The sequence below is a fragment of the Crocuta crocuta genome, unplaced genomic scaffold (assembly GCF_008692635.1).
Source record: "Crocuta crocuta isolate KB4526 unplaced genomic scaffold, BGI_CrCroc_1.0 scaffold197, whole genome shotgun sequence".
NCBI lineage: Eukaryota > Metazoa > Chordata > Mammalia > Carnivora > Hyaenidae > Crocuta > Crocuta crocuta.
The window spans coordinates 11,851,638-11,869,776 of NW_027532002.1; the positions used below are offsets into that span (position 1 = coordinate 11,851,638).

Below are 18,139 nucleotides of genomic sequence, written 5' to 3' on the forward strand. Positions count from 1 at the left end.
TGGCTTTTCTTAGCAGATATAGCCTCAGTTTCTAAGAATCTCTGTTCATTTATTCCCCCAACAAACCATCTTCCTTCCTAGACAAAGCTGCATCATCCAATACATACCTTGTTAGTCTCATTAGACACATATGTAAGTATGAATTTTTGTATTTCCTGGACTTTACTGTGTTAATAAGGGTAGCTATTCTATTTATCTGAAATATGCAAAATCTTCACTGTTTTTCTTAAACATCTCCTAGTTGTGATAATTCAGCTAAATGATAAGATTGATCTCACTTGAGCATTACAAAAAAAGCCAATGGGACAAACACTATTATGATCATTCTACATTAACTATCTGAAGGCTCAAAAAAGGGAATGCATGTTCCCAGAGTAGTATAGCCAGAATCCAAATCCAAGCAGTGGTACCAAAGCCTGCATTCTTTACTTCTGGCTTGAATATCATAACTGGGGAGGGCAGGATGTTTAACTGATCAGATCAAGCAACTATTGATGTAAGTAAGCTTAGGGATTGCCCAAATACCCAATACAACCTCGGCCCAAGGCAACTGAAGGGAAACATGACTGAATGGTAATTGGACAAACAAACTGAAACTCAGTAACTGCATCATGGTATGTGAGGAAAGAATATGCTGACAAAAAGAAGACTGTTATATCTGTTTGTTATTTATAAAAAGGAGTCAAAAAGAAATACCTCATCAGTGTGCGGTCAGCACTATCCAGGAGAGAGCCTGCTCAGGCCTAGATCCAGAGGTTTTATGAACACTAGTGCAGCAGGCAGAGGCCATAGTGGACTTGGGTGCAGGAAGATGCCTCCAGACCAGCCTGGGAGCACTTCACACCAAACCTGATCACCCCGGCACCACCCCAGAGACATGCAGGGCTACTCCAGGAGGAGTGAAATCTTCCTCAGGAAACCAAGGCCAGAAGGTGTTGAGTGAGGATCCCAGGAGTTATGAAAAGAATTTGGCATATGTTATCTCATTTAATCATTTCAACAACCCTATGAAGCACTATCGTCTCCAAATTAGGATATACTTAGATCTAAGTTCACACAGATAAGAAAGAAATGGTTTCAATCCCATACTTGAGGAGGGTGTGTGTGTGTGTGTGTGTGTGTGTGTGTATAGGCAGTAAAATGGAGAATGCTGTGCCCCCAAACCTACTTGAGAGAATCCTGCAGTACTCAAGAAACACAACCCAGAAGCCCATGCATGGTTCCACAGGGGATCAACATAAGACTCAGTCTCCAGAAGAAACCAGAAAAGGTTATGTTCCACAAACAAGAAACATAGTGGAAAGACTGATCTGACTTGAATCACCCTTGCACTGATCTAGAGCTTTATCTAGATGATCTGGGAAGTTTTAAAAATACTGAGGTCTGCCCAAGCCACCCTCCTCCCAGAGATTCTAATTTAATTGGTCTAGAGTGTGGCAAAGCACAAGGGATGTTTTAAAGCTCTTCTGTGGTTCCACTGTGCAGCCATGGTTGAGAAACACAAGGAGTCTTTCAGATTTCTTCATCGAGGAAAAGACTGGGCACCAGAAGCTGAGAAGACATACTCAAGAGTGGAACACTGGAAGCTGGAAGGGGAGAGACTGGGGTGGGGAATGGAGCTAAGCTGGTCAAAAATAAAAGGTTCATGGGTGCCTGGGCGGCTCAGTTGGTTAAGTGTCTGACTTCAGTTCAGGTCATGATCTCAAGGTCCATGGGTCTGAGCCCAGTGTCAGACTCTGCTGACTGCTCAGAACCTGCAGCCTGCTTCAGATTCTGTCTCTCTCTCTCTCTCTCTCTCTCTCTCTCTCTCTGCTCCTCCTCCACTTGCTCTCTCTTTTTCTCTCTCTCTCAAAAACAGATAAACATTAAAAAAAAAATTAAGGATAAAAGGTTCATAGCCCAGAACTGTTACTTTCCTTCCTTTAAAAAATTGTAAAACGTATGGCAAGAAATACTGAGTAAGCAAAGACACTATGTTTATTTACCAAACTGGCAATGCTGTATCGGTGAGAAAACAGGAGTGAGGGCCCTCTCATTTATTCCAGATTGAAGTCAAACTCTATGACCTTTGGGGAAGGAAACTTTCAAGTATGTATCAAGAGCCTCAACAATGTCCATAGCCTTTATATGTGCATAAAAGGAAGGTATAGAAGGCTATGTACCAAATTAATAGTGGTTTTCTCTGGATCATAGGATTTCAGGTGAATTTTATTTCTTTATGTTTTCATAAGCTTCTATGTTTTCTATCTTTTACACAATGAGCATGTATTGCTTTTGGGCAAAACAACAAAATGTAAAAATAATGTATTATTAAAAGTTTTACATCTTTGACATGACTATTACACTCATGTGTTTCCCACCATTTCTTCCGTATCACACCAATTTTTCTTCTTGGGCCCATAAGTCATATGCCATCAGATGTAATCACACATTGATTCCTGTAGAACTGGGCATGGAGCCCTGAGCTGTGTTTCTTAAAAACTGCAGGATATCTCAAACAAACAGATTTCAGGGCACAGGATTTTCCATTTGTCTGTTCTACAGATAAATACACACATATAAAAATAAAAGAAAAAAATACATTTCAAAATCTTTCATTCAATAGGATTCTCTCATTCCAAAGCCCAAACAGTCATTAAGAATATGGACTCTGGAGTCAGAAGTCTTGGAATCCAAGTAATGTGAACTTGAGCGTATTAATACCTCTGTGCCTCAGTTTCCTAAGTGACGGTGAGAAGAAAATCTACCCCAGGGGACAGAGATGATTTGGTTGGAGTTTAGTGGTTTTCAGCCCTTGTTCTGTCACTTGAGAGCTGTTCAACCCGGGACACACCTCAGCCTTTCTGAGCTTCAGATTCCTTAATAAGAGTGGGATGATCATAATAAACCTGCCTCTCTCACCTCAGCACCAACTGAGACAATATATAAAAACTCTAAAGCACTATGCACATGTCAGTAATTATTTTTACAAAATTTTTTGTTTTATTCCATTCTGTCAAATTTGATCCACTCACCACCACTACCCCCACAATGACTGTATAGGAGCCAGGAACAGGGCTGCACTGCTTGCAATTTTTAAGAAAGCAAAGAGGCTTAGAGCCTTCAACTCTCCTCATCACTGTCAAAACAAAGAAGTAACTTTGGCAGCATTTCAACCCCATGATGTGTGCTGAGCCCCAGGAACCTGGAAACGCATGGCCATCCAGTCACACCCCTGAGGTGACTGCTGAACTTTGTGGAGTTTAAAGTGAAACCAACACACTTCTGCCTAGACAAGCTTTGCCACCATAGTAGGCATGGATATAACTCTGCAACACTTAAGATTTTTAAAATGTCACATTTCTATAGCTCTCTAAATCAAATGTAAATTGCTCTGAACGCTCACCCACCAAGCACTGGCAGGAACTTCATCACTGTCACTATACCGATGACTTACTCCCCTCTCTGGGATCTTAGAGTTTCCCCAACTAACAAGGCACCCAGTGCAAAGGTCATGGGCTCCAGTCCAAAGTAGCTTCTGCTCCCTGAAACTGTAGCCTAGGCCTAGAGTTCCAGCTTTGAGTTGGATTCTGTTCTGTATGGATTCATGGAGACTCCTGGCCCAGGTATATGGAACATAAGACCACAGACTCAGTATTGTAAACAAACAGTCATTTTCTAAAAATGACTGGGAGGCAAGAAGATCAAAACTTCTCTCAGCCAGAGGCTGAACAAGCAGTATACCCAGTTCCTTAACAGAGCAAAATTATAGACTTTCTCTTGCATTCTGGTATCAATTTAGTATCTGTTGAAGAATAGGTTTGTGGTTGGCAGAGGAGGGTCTTGAAAACCTAGGGAAAAGGAAGGTGACTTGATACTACAGGGAGGGAAGAGGAGGTGCCCTCTGGTCATACCTCAGCAACTCACAAAAGAGCTATTTTTAAGGGGTGTTGACAGCAAGATCTTAAAGAGGACACCGTGTGTCCAATAAGACATTCAGGATCTGCCATTTTATTGAGATTAACATTTCCTTTCTCCGTTTATGTAAGATAAACTTTTGTCTATTTCAGGGGTTGGGAACGCTTTTTAAGAAGCCTCTAAGGGCTACTTCCTGACAGGAAACTTGATCATTAGGCTGTTTCAAAATGGAGATTGAAGTTTTATGCTGGTTTCCTGTTCCCTGACTTGCTTTCCCATCAGCCATCTCCCTCAAGCAGCTACAATATCAGACTGTGCTACTCTCCTACTTAAAACCCACCACTAGCTTCCCAGTTAGAATAAAATATAAACCCTTTCCATAAGGTGGTCTTTGTCTTCTATTGTTCTCTTCCCCCCAAAACTCTATTCACTTTGCTCCAGACACTCCAATCTTCTTGCTGTTCTTACAATACCCACACATATGCTGCCTCATGGCCTTTGGACTTGCTGTTACTTCTGCCTAGAATGTTCTGATCCCATATATCTGTATAGTTTCTACTTAACTTCATTTGGGTCTTTATTCAAATATCCCCCTCTCAGTGAGGACTTCCCTCATCACACTTTCTAAAATATCAACCTACATACACACCCATGCATGCTTGTACTTCCTAACCCTTTGCCACACTTTATTTTTCCATAAGGAACTTACCACTAGTATACCATATATTTTACTTATTAATCTTTTTTGTCTATTTTCCTCATTATTGTATTCTCAGTTACCTATCATAGTACCTAGCATATAGTAGGTGCTTAACAAATATTCACTGAATGAATGAATGACTTCATGTGACTGCCTACTCATTATCCAGGTCTCAACTCAAATGTTGCCTCCTCTAAGAGGTCTTCCCAACTATGCCATCTTGAAGATGCCCAACCTACCCACGTACACTATTTTGTATTCTTCTTAGCACTCATTAATACCTAGATTATCTTGTTTGCTTATAGATTTATAGTCCGCATCCCAACCCTAAAATGAGAGCTTTCTGAGGACAGAGGCTTTGTCTACCTTGTTTACAACTATATCCTCAACACCCAGAATAATTCTGGGCATCTTAGAATGTTCAATAAATATCTGATAAATAAATGAATGGCAAAATAAAATAGACTTGAGCAGGTGAACAAATTGGCCTTCTGAATGAAGTTGTTGGATGTAAACTAATTAATTTACAGAGGAACTAAATTCTCAGTCATATTTCAGTTATATTCTTAACAAATTTACAAATTAGGAAGGTGGAGACTCCTCTCCATGGGCTCCATTCCCCTAATAAGTAAACTGTGGTAATTGGACTAGATATTGAATGACAGGCCCTTCTGGTTTGAACAAAAATAAAAAAAACTCTCATGGACCTTATATTCTAACAAAGGAGATAGACATTAAGCAAATAATCACATGTGTGGTAAATATTTGCATGGAGCTTATAAGAATATAACAGAGGGCTCAATCGAGTTGGGAGGCAGATGTGGTTATGAAAACTCTGCTTTGAAGAAGACGTTTTAAATATTTGTGCTGAGACTTGAAGTAGCTGATAAAGGGGGATAATGGAGTGAGGTTGGGAAAGACTCACTGTCAGCAGAGAGAGCAGCATTCAAAACACTGGGGTGGAAGAAAGCCCTTCATGTTAGATTCAGAGGGTAGCAGGTGCAGCAGAAGAGGTAGGCAGAGCCAGATCATGCAGGGCCTTGTCAGTATGGCAAGGATCTGGGATGTTATCTTATGTGCAGGGCGAAACCTTTGGAGGGATTTCAATGGCGGGTGGGGAAGAGGGTATCATTGAAAGATCATCTGCAGGACAGATTGAGAAGGGATGGGAAGAAGGTGACACTGAGGTTAGCAGACCAGTTAGAAAGCTGGAGCAATAATCTAGGAGCAGGACAGTCTGGACCAGGGTTGCAGTAGTGGCGTTCCTGAAGAATAAGCAGGACCTGGTGATTGACAGGTGACAGAAGATAAAAAGAACAATTTGCAAAGAAGGCTTGGCAACTTGATGGATATTGTTACTTACTGAGATCAGCATACTACAGAGAAAATCAGAGTTGAAGAAACATATGGTAAACTCAACTTGGACCAAGTAGGCATCCAAGTAGAGAAGCCAAATAGGCAGTTGGATAAACAGGACTGAAGCTCAGTAAAAGTCTAGGCTCTGTTGTCTCCTAGGTGACAAGATGAAGATTACAAGATTCTAGAAGATTCTAAGAGCCAGTATTAATCCAAAAGTCAGCAACTTGGCCTTTATGGTGGGAAGTGCTATAAGTTTCCTTCAAAGCAAAGAGGCTTATAGTCCTTAGTAGGTCCTCTCATTTGGCTAATGACAACCAGGACATGACCTATCCTGTGTTCTCTAACAGTAGAAAAAAATGCCTTATCAAACAAAGATCCACATGTCATTGTGAAACTGAATTATAGCAGCTTCTATTTATTGAACCAATACTATGTGATAAGCCCTTGAAAACTTGTAACACAGGGATAATCACTGTTCGTAGTTATATACCCCTCGGTTATTGTTGTGCATGATCTCACTCAATTCTCAAGACAACTCTTTGTGCTAGACATGATATGGCAGACATGATCCATTTTATACATCAAGAAACTAAGTTTCAGAAAAGTGAAGGACTTGCCCAAGATTAATCAAGGAAGGAATGGAAATGCCATGATGCAAAACCAGACTTGTCGGACCAAGCCCTGCTCCTAATCCAGACAACAAGTTTCCAGAAAGTTAACCTAACAGGTGGTCTTTTTCTTTTCCTAAGGCTTAGAAAATAATATCCAAGGCAAAAGAACTAATTAGCTACTGATTATCCCATCTATACTGTCACTTCATACTAAGAAATGGTATCTGGAAAGATGCCGGAACAAGGTCTACTTTACAGTTATAGGGTGGAACTGCCAAAAACCAAAGTTCTCCAGCCATATAAAGTTATCCTATATGAAATACAACATATGGTCCTATGGAGCCCAGGGCCAAAAAAAGTCTATATCACTTATTTTTGAAACCCTCTCACATGTAGGGGCATTATGGGCCAACAGAAAATATTCTCAGTACCTCAGTGCAGTAGTAGGAGAGTGTAACTTCCTTGGTAGGTAACCTTGGGCAAGTAATTTAACTTAAATTTTACCCTCCTCTGGGGCATCTGGGTGGCTCAGTCGGTTAAGCGTCTAACTTCGGCTCAGGTCATGATCTCACGGTTTGTGGGATCAAGCCCCACGTCAGGCTCTGTGCTGACAGCTAGCTCAGAGCCTGGAGCCTGCTTTGGATTCTGTGTCTCCCTCTCTCTTTGAACCCTCCCCTGCTCATGCTGCCTTTCTGTCTCTTGGAAATAAATAAAACATTTTTAAAAATTTTTTGTTTAATAAATAAATAAATAAATAAATTTTGCCTTCTCATGTGTTCAGTGGGGCTAATGGTGGTATTACTTCATATCAATAATATCCTACCATTATATAGGGCTTAATACAGACTAGGCACCATTCTAAGCACATTATATATATTAACTCATTTAATCATTTCCACAACCCTATGGGAAAGGCTGAATAGGGCTTATGATTATCCCAATATAGCAGAAGAGTAAATGAGGTAAAGATAGTTAAATCATTTGCCCAAGGTCACACAGCTAGCAATAATAGAGCTGAGACTCAAACCCAAGCAATTTGAGAATGTCTCACCACCAAATCACACAGGTTCTTCATGTTATGGGGATTAAATGAGATAATGCATGTATTTTTTAGCACAGTACCTGGTACATGGTAAGTACTCAGTTAATGCTATGCCATTATTTTTATTGTAATCATCATCATCATTTAAAGACTGAAGTAGAAGATAGCATCTAAAACAGACATAACAACAGAACACCAAAAAGCAGACTTCCAACATTTTTAGAATTGTCTTATAAAAAAAAGGAAACACTATTTGCAAGACAGGATCTTAAACCCCAATCTAGAAGGATGGCACTTTTTTTAAGCATCCCATTTACACAAGCAGTTCAATAAATGTCAAGGGAGCTCAATAGCACTGCAGACCAACCACTGAGGGAATTCCCCCATAAAAGCCCCAAAACCATTTGGAACACAGTCAGCAGGAGATTAGCAGCACACTCATCTCTGCCATCTCCACCTCCCTACCTGATGAATCAAGGAATTGCCGCATCCTTTTTAAGGAGAAGAAAATAAAACTAATTAGAAAAGCCGTATATTGCAATGAGAAGCCTGCTTTTAATGCTAAACTCAGTCAGAAGGGATAAGAAGGATTACAAGGCTGAATGGAGGCTTTGAGGATTTTCCGCCTGCGGGCTCCTCCTCCTCAAAACCTAATGTCTCCATCTTAGAGGGGCCTTCGTCAACAACCACGGTTACTTTAAGCAACACGGATCTGCTTTAAGATCCCCCCACTCACCCTGCTCTTCTCATTCATGTAACACAATCCCTAAATCTCTCATGTAACTTGTCTCTTGTCACACATGCCTCTCTAGAAAAGCACATATCCCCAACACCTACTAGATTTTCAATAAATATTTGTTAAATAAAAGAGAGTGAAATTCCAATCTCTATTTACACCTCATCTCTGAAAAACATGTAAGAGTGTCTAACTGTATAATCCAGAACAATTACCATAAAAATTCCCTCTCCTCTCCTCTTTCTAGTATAGCACAGTGCTACTCAAAGGAAATACACTAGTAGCCCCCTAACAGTCATTTTAAATTTCCTAGTAGTACATTTTAAAAAGGAAAAGGAAACAAGAACAATTAATGTTAATAATGTATTTTATTTATTTAACCTAGTATATTCACAATATTACCAAAATACAATAAATATTTAAAAGCTATCAATGAGATCCTCTACTATTTTTTTTTTCTTTTCAGTTCTGTTTAAAATTCAATACGTCTCACCTTCACAGCACATCTCAATTTGGACTAGCCACATTTCAAGCACTCCATAGGTACATATGGCTAGTTGCCTGCTATACTGGACAGGGCAACTCTTGCACCTTAAAACTCTCAAGAGCCTCTCTCTCTATCTCAGGAAAGCTCATACTCTCTTTCTCTCTCTTTCTCCCTGTCTCTCTACACTTCCCGTTCTCCTGGCCTAGAATATTTGCTCCATCTTTAACAGGTACCTTCCCATTGTTCAGATCTCCAACCCATATTATTTATTGCCTATTAGTTGTTTAACTGATATCACTGTCCATTGGAATATAATCCACATGAGGTGATAACCTGATAGTATCTCCAGAGCCTAACACAGTGCATATTTGTGAAGGAATGAATGAACAAATGAATCCATTAGATCCCTCTCTTCCCTCCTTTGTACTAAGCCTTCTTAGAAAGCAAAGACCCACCTTACTTCTAGTACTCCCCTGGGAAGTGTAAATCATGTTAGGTCCTGGCTGCTTTTGTGCAGGGTGTTAATCATCTTTGGGCCAAGAACCCTTTGGTAGTCTGTGATACCCATAGATCATTTCTCAAAATCATATAATGCATAAAATAATATTCATGGAATTGCAAAGGAAACTCATTACATGTAATTACATTTGGCAAATTTTTCTTAGAATTGTGTATGGTAATATAGCACTTTATTTTAATGTTTATTCATTTGTTTTGAGAGAAAGAGAGAGAGAGAGAGAGAACACAAGCAGGGGGAGGGGTAGAGGAAGGGAGACAAAATCTCAAGCAGGCTCTGTGCTCAGCGCAGAGTCCCACACAGGGCTCAATTTCACAATTGTGAGATCATGGCCTGAGCCGAAATCAAGAGTTGGACACTTACTGACTAAGCCACCCAGGTGCCCCAGCACTTTTTATTAATGCACTAAATAACAAGATCTAGTGGTGAGTCTAACTTCCCTAATTTTGAAGTAGTTCTAGGACTATGCTTTATTGAGAGATCTGTCAAACTATAAGGTGATACCAAAATATTTGTAATACTTATGGGTGAAAGAGCCCTAGGTGTTGCTAATATCACTCTATTCCTAATAGAAGAAAATGCTATATTTCGGTTAAAGATTAGGGAAAATAAAGATAATTTTTTCCCCAACCAAGTTCACAGACTCCTTTGAATTCTATTCACTTCCTGACATCCATGGACTCCAGGTTAAGAGTCTCTATGTTAGGTAAGAATCTAACCCCTCAATTTTATCCTTTTTCCTCAGAGTGGAGGGTTGAGAATGCCTCAATGCTCCTTTTCCACTGCAGTCTGAGAGCAGCAGGTAAGGATATTGCTGATGCTTTAAAACTAAAAGCATTCTATTCAAGCATCATACACACTGGTGGGAAGCGTGAACTTCAGATTTATATAAGCCTGACTCTGTCACTGCCTAACTCTGGTCCAGGGCAACTGTTAGCCTCTTGGAATCTCGGCTGCTTCACCTGTAAGACAAGGCTGAGACCTTCTACTCACAGGATGGGCATCAGGATTAATTGCACTGATGGACTTACTTACGAAAGCTGGTGTGCACTTAGGGGATGTCACCCATAGTGCTGTTGAAGTTTCTGTTCGCCCATCTCTGCCTCATGCCCTTCCTCTAATAACAGCTTCAGTATCCAGCAGGACTTCCACACTCAGTTTCCTGAAGTTGACTAATCAGCACCGCTGGCCACCTTTGCTCTGCTCTCTGGTCAGTCTCCTTTTGGCTCCTGTCAGGCCACATACTTGGATGGGAGGGAATCAGGATTACCCAGGCCTGAACTGGCATCCTGGAGGTCTACAAGCAAGTGAGACAGGTCAAGTTATTTTACTTTCAGGGCCTCACATTTACATGGTAATCGGCTTCCCCTATGAAGTCATGATGAGGATTAAGTGAACACACACTTTCGTTTAATTAATGTTAGCTGTCTTCTCTTAGATGTTTCTTCAAATGGAAAGTAATTACTAAGAGGGGCATTCAGGTAGAGCAGAAGTTGCTGAGAGAAGTATAAAGAATGAGGAAGTAGGCTTTGCTTCACAAAGTTCATTTCACTTTCAACAATTCTATTTTTTTTTTCTGGCTTTAAGTTTCCTAGCCATGAGCTTTCAACCAAATATCTACATTTGAAAAGATAAGATTTCTCAATAAGAAGATAAGAAGCCTTCTATCCCTATCTCAATTATAAGGGCCAGACTCTGCTGCCAGCCAGTGGAATAGTGGCTTTGCTTTAAGGGAGAAAGAGGGAACTCAGACTGTTCTGGAATATGGCCAAAAATACCCCATATAAGCAAAATGACGCACCCTAACCTGTCCTATAACCCAGGGATTTTTTAAGAATTTCCATGTAGAAGATGGGAGAGTATAGAGGTCGTTTCCAGGGGCCAATCTCAGTACTTTGCGCATTCTCCAACTATAACCACCACCTCCCCACACTGCCTCCCCCACCCCCAATGCATTCTCAAGACTAGTGTGGGCTTGGAGTCAGACAGGCCTGGATTCATGTCAGCTCAGTCGCTTACCGCCTGGATGAACTTCAACAAGTGAATTTTCTTCCAGCCTCAATTCTTCTCATCTGTTAAATAAAGTCAATGCTGTTGCTGTGGAGGTACTATGAGGACTAGAGATTCTATAGATAAAGTTCCTGGCACACAGTAGGTACTCAGTAAACAGCAAATTTAACTATGTAATGTGAACCACAAGAGTTGAAAAGAGGAACACAGTGTCTGAAAATGGAGGTGAGGCAAATCAAGATACAAAGAAGGGAAGGAAGAAATCAAAATGAGAGACCATATTGCTGAAGGCATTTCAGCTGGTTCAGTGCTACTGTGAAATAAATGATAATGCAGGGATGATTAGAAGGTAATTTTATGTAATACAAAAACAACTTATTCATTAAGCACAGCACAGAGGAAGAGATGAGAACTGACATGCACAGGAGGTCAATTACAGACATCATTCCCAGAGTCTGAACAGATCTCTTGTCACATGTCACATCCCACAACAGACCGTCCCCCACCCTCCCTGTGCACATCCTTGCTCACCACAGCAAAGTCCCTATGCTTCATAAAGCAATGACACCAATCAAAATGTCAGGAAAAGAAAATACTGAATTGTCACTATTTCTTTGGTGATGTTATTTTTAACTTTTGAATTTTTCTTTCCTGACTTTGGGATCCTTATAACCAGTGACATTGTAAGGCCCTAAGCATACATGATATTCAGTAATTGCTCATTACTTAACTCCATTCCCAAATTCTCTTTTCCCTTAGAGATATAAATAGGAAGGTATCTGTGCCAAGTGGTAAAGAGGAGGCTTGATTTTGCTCTCATCCTCCAACAAAAGTCCTGGGAAGCTCTGTTCTCAATGAATAATTTTTTTTTCCTACTCCTACACTGCCCCCCACTCCCTCACACTCCCCAAGACAGGCAGATCACTTACCATAATTCTATGAAAGAGAACCAGGCCTAGGACCCATAATAACAAAAGAAGAAAAGTGGAGATACAACATCAGTTCCCACCATGAGCAGGGAATCATCTGGATGCTGGGGGAAAAGATACTGGTACCAGAAAAGATACCAGATACCTACAGTCTACTTATTATACACAGTGAAGTCAAATATCCTTTCTTAACTCAGAATACAAGGTCCCCACAATCTACCCCAACTTTCACTTCCAGCCCCATCTTTCACCCTCTTTGCTACCACAACACACTTTAGACCCTAGAATCCTCTCTAGGTCCTAGTCCTTTACGTGAAGCCGTGTGACATCTGAAAATGGGGGAGGAAGCAGAATTTGAATCCAGCATTACCATTTATAAGCTGTGTGACTTAGGCAAATCTCTTAACCTCTTGGGACCTCAGTTTCCTAAGTTGTAAAATGTGGATGATAATATCTTCTTCATAGGTTCACATGAAGGTTAAATGAGATGACACATAGTAAGTGTCTGATATGTGAATGACAGAAAATCCCCACTAGATGTCCATCCCTCCCCACTAGGTTAGACGTGAGTAAGAACAAGGGAGAAATAAACTTCCTGTTAAAAACATTTTTGGGGTGTGTGTGTCTGGGTGGCTTGGTCGATTAAGTGTCAGACTCTTGATATCAGCTCAGGTTGTGATCTCGCAGTTGTGAGATGGAGGGAGCCCTGTGTTGGGCTCCACATTGAGTGTGGAGCCTATTTGGGACCTCTCCCTCTGCCTTTCCCCAGATCACATGACTTCTCTCTCTCTCTCTCTCTCTGCCTCTCCCTCTCTCTCTGTCTCTCTCAAAATAAATAAACTTTAAAAAATAATAATGAATAATCAAAAAAAGAAGTTAAAACAGGCTTTTTTCTTTCATGTTAATATACCAATAATAAATTCACTTGTGTCAACAACCTTTAATAATGCAAATCACCACTGTGAGCATTAAGTTTATCAATTCCCATCATCATATGAATTATTGAATTATTTAAATCAAATCAGTACCTTCCAGAGTTTGATATTTTAGCTTTGTGATTACGATACAAAGGAGCAAGTTTATTTAAAAAAAAAAAAAAAACTATTTAGGAAGGAAGCAAATGGCAAGGAGGAAGTTTGGACATTCAGAACACAGCAACTGCGTGTGTGAAGGTCAGGGTTAGATAGTAGGGAAAGGAAAGTACAAGAATAGAAGAAGGCTAGAGGAAGGACAAGGACTCTGGTAGAGAAGCAGAAGGCCATTACATGCAAACTTGGCCCACTTTGTCATTGTGCCGTGGGCTCTGGTAGCAGCTGGACTGTCACTGACAGTCACCCAGCTACTGCCTGTGGCATACTCACAGTGGACTGAGACATCAAGATGCATTTGTCAGGTTGTCTTGTCAGCTCGCCCCAGTTCAGCCAGACTTCTCAGTACAGGCTCTTTCTGCTCCCATCCAGCCCAGGTACCTCCCACCAAAACAAAAACAAAAACAAAAAAAACCCTTCCCTTCTCTTTTCTCTACTGAGATGACAAAGCAAGGATGGAAAAAGAAATGAGAGGAAAGATGGAGAGAGATGAGCACAGGTAAAAGTAGGTCAGAATCTTACTCCTTCTCCTCACTCCTCCTGCACAAGCAGTATAATACTTCCAAACCAAAGGACTATAAAACTTTATCCCTCACTATTTTCCAAGTTCTCCTTAGCTTCTTGCATGGCATTTCATGTTTTGAAAACATTTGATTTTCAGAATAGATGTGTGAACAGACTGTGAACAGAGGAGGTAGGACTATCCCCATTTAAAATAATGAGGAGACTATGGTCCAAAAATGTTGGCCCTTTCCCAAATTCCAACTGCTAGTCAGGAAACAGGCCACTTTGGGACTCAAGTCTCTTTGACTCTACATTCCAAGATAGTGGGTCAGGACTCAAACTTTACTCTAAGCCTTTAAGTCTCTATGTCACAAGAACTGGGGTAAGAAGTCTCCACTTCATGAAGCTGGGGCAGAAATGGAAGAGCTACAGATTTCAAACCCTGCCTCTGCCAGAGAAGGCTGATGAGACTTTTAAGATCTTCACCTATTTGGTCCTTGATTTTCTCAACTCTCAAATGAGTCTGGTATGGTCAGTCTTCTACCTCTACAGTATAAATAGAATAAATACTTTTATCTATTTCACAGTTGTACCTCTGCACATTCTCCTTCCCTAACAAGACTCAATATCCTATCAAGTGTTCTGAGACTCTACAAGACCTAAAATAACCTTAAATATGGGCAGCATTGCTAGAAAACCATAATGAGGCTCATCCTCTTTGTCTTCCGATTTAGGGCTCTCGCTCTGTCTCACAACCACCACCCACCCCTACCTGTAAAAAAACGAACAAGCACCCCTTGACCACCCTCAGTCCTAACACCAGGCATGCAGATACCAGCAGCTAAAACACAGAAGAAATCTGGAAATTGGCTCAGGACCAATAGGGGTAGGAAATTTTGGGTCTCAGATACCACAACAACCTCTGGAAAAGGGGCACATCCATTTAGTCTTGCAGGAAATGTTGCAAGAGGGCCAGAGTGGGGCTTTTAAAGTGTAGATCCAGGCAACAGACCAACGCCCCTAGTCTAAGGACAGCTTTGTCCATGATTATTTGTGCTTCTCCATCTCCAAGTATCTGCTCTCAGTTCCTGTGGCTGGCAAAACCCATTCATTAAAACTTTTTTCATCTGTAATGCAGATAAAAATTTAAAAATTACTTTGTCCTATTTTAATAATCCCCAACATTGCTTTCATGGGAATGCTTCCATTATCTTGAAAGGAAAGGCATGGAATCTTCAAAAAATCATTTTTATGATGATTAAAATTAATCTTGACTTAAAAGATAAAATTCTTATTCACAATAGCCAAAAACAACACAAATGTCCACCAAAAGAAGAATGGATAAACAAAATATGATATATACATGAAATATTGAAATATTACTTAGCCATAAAAAAGGAATGAAATTCTGATACGTGCTACAACATGAACAAATCTTGAGGACATTATGATACGTAAAATAAGTCAGACACAAAAGAACAAATACCTTACGATTCCACTTACATAAGATACCTAGAATAGTCAAATTTACAGAGACAGAAAGCAGAAATAAGATTACCAGGGACGGGTAGGAGGGAAGATGAAGAGTTATTGTTTAATGGGTAGAGAGTTTCTACTTGGAATTATGAAAAAGTTCTAGAAATGGATAGTGGTGATGGCTACATATCAATGTGAATATATTTAACACCACTGTAATGTACACTTTAAAATGGTTCAAAAGGTAAACATTAACTTACATATATTTTGCCACAATAACAAAAGAACAAAATGCTACTGAACACCCTCCATCTTTTTTGGAGGGAGAATGATAAAGAAGAAAGAAGAGAGAGCCTGAAATCATATTTCCAAAAATAGTGTCACCTCTAAAAAGACTGGGGACAGTTCTCTAACGGAAGTTGTACATTTCAGCATCACCCAGGTGTCATAATTGTTCTGTGCCCTCTTCATTTGCACCTTGTCCCTTATCAAAAGAGTCTGCATTTAAGTAAATTGGTTCTTCCTCCTTTGCTCTTCCGTAACACAATACCTTAAGTGGAAGATAAACACCAAATTAAAAACCACCCCAAGGTCAAAGCTAAACTAAACATTGCTGCTAAATCAGCCCTAGACTACAGGGCAAAAACTCTTCACCTACATCTAGCATTAGAATCACCCATGGGATGAGTGGGGGGTTCTTTTTTTTAATTTTCAGCTCTTATAGCTTTTGAAAATAAATCAACTCTCTGCACCCATGCTCATTCTCAATAGGTACAGAAATTTCCACTGACACTCTAGAAAACGATGACATATTACAGATGTGACTGCTGAAGCAATTATCCCTTTGTTACTTTAAAATGGCCACACACCATTTTTAGCCAGGCCTTCATTGCCAGCGCAGGAAATGAGGCCATCGTCTAATTAATTTTTATCTCTATTATCTGGGCAGCTGCCTGAATCCTGATCTTCCCTTTGTCAGTAGAAATATGACATGATAGGAAGAGTTAGATGTGACAAGAGTGGACTTAGAAAATGTTTATAAAACTGCCAGGTTTCTCTCTTCAGTAAACATGTTCATGCCCATTTCTCCTCTGTATCTACCACTTAAACCTTCTCCTCAAAATATGGCCCTCAGATCTAAAACATCAGCATCATCCCAGAGCCTTCTTAGAAATGCAGCCACATCCAGGGCACCACCCTAGACCCACTGAATAAGATTCCCAGTTGCACTTCATTTTCTAGGGTATTCATATCCACTGTAAATTTTAAGAAGCACTGTGTTAGTTTCCTGTGGCTGCTCTAACAGATTACCACAAACTTTGCTGTTTAAAACAACAAAAATTTAATCTCTCACAGTTCTGTAGGCCAGATGTCCAAAACCTGTTTCACTGGGCTGAAATCAAGGTGTTGGCAAGTCTGCACTCCCTTCAGATGCTTGAAGGAAGAATCTGTTCCTTGGCTCTTCCGGCTTCCAACACAAAGGACATTTGTGATGGCCAATCCTATATAATCTCATCTCAAAATCCTTAATTTAAGCCATATCTTCAAAGATCCTTTTTCCACATAATGTAACACTTATAGCTTCCAGGGATTAAGATGTGGATATCTTTTGGGGAACCATTTCCCCACCTATCACTGCCCTGCATCTAAGAAGTTTTATTTCCACTTGTTAACTGTGATGTAACCAAACTACCTAAGTGATCTGTATAAATACCATCTCTAGATATAGTGAACAAAGAGCCATCCTTCAAAACCTATTTTCAGCAAAGAAGCATTGAAATCTCAAAAACTGCTCTGTTAGCCAAACCCAAGGACTCTGAAGTTTCCTCCCAGTAAGGACTCACATAGCCCTTACCCACGTGGGGCGCCTGTCAAACAGATTTCTATGCTATATCCCAGAACACTGCGGGATCCAAGTCACCACAGAAGGGTCTAGGGATTTGTATTTTTAACAGGCACACTTTGGTAATTCTACTAGGAATTCTATCCATGCAACAAGTTTGAGAAACACTGCTTAGACCAGCAGTGCTCATCCCTCACTGCACATTGTAATCACTTGGGGGATTTTTTTTTAAATACTGACTCCCAGGTCCACTCAGACAAATTCAATCTGATTCTCTTGAGGTGGGTATTTGCCAAAGCTCTCTAGATGATTCTAATGTGCAGCGAAGCGTGAGAACTACTGATTTTGCCTCTCCAGGGCCAGGTAAGTGAGTTAGATGGGATTTAACCAACTCAGGTAAGCCACCCATTAAACTAAGCCTATCTGGGCTGCTGTCCTTTTCAGAAGATGCCCTTCAGGGCCTCACTTCAAATGAATGGGCCCTGCCCTTGAAACACTAGGCAATTATGAAAGTGCTTCAGAAAACACCCCACAGGCGTTCCTGCCCCAGCCAGGGGAACCCGTGCAGCACCCAGCTTGGGCGCTAAGCACTGAAGAATAAAGCCACTCACCCCAAGCAACCCTCTTACCCCAAATCCCATCCTTCTTTCTGAAGAGGAATTTATTTCCTTCTCTTCTTCTCTGGCTCCCACACAAACTTTCTTCTAGCCCCATAATACCAAAGTAGTAAAGTTAAAGAAAAAAATGTTAATGCTCATTTACTAGTCAACATGTCCTCTACTCCCATGGCTTTAAATATCTGAAAAGTTTACATTTTTGGTCTTTTCCACAGAAAGTTGTTATCTAACCAAGGAGCCCACAATTCAAGCCAACAGTTCTGCAAGCTATTAGCAGAACAGGGAACAGGGAGCAAGAAGAAGAGAATCGCTTTTCTTTCTAC

General features: G+C 40.4%; 1 pseudogene; it reads left to right on the forward strand.

Annotated features, from left to right (window-relative positions):
• The window catches only part of LOC144240945 (large ribosomal subunit protein uL4-like), a 137,868-nt pseudogene that overhangs the window by 34,484 nt on the left and 85,245 nt on the right, over positions 1–18,139 (forward strand).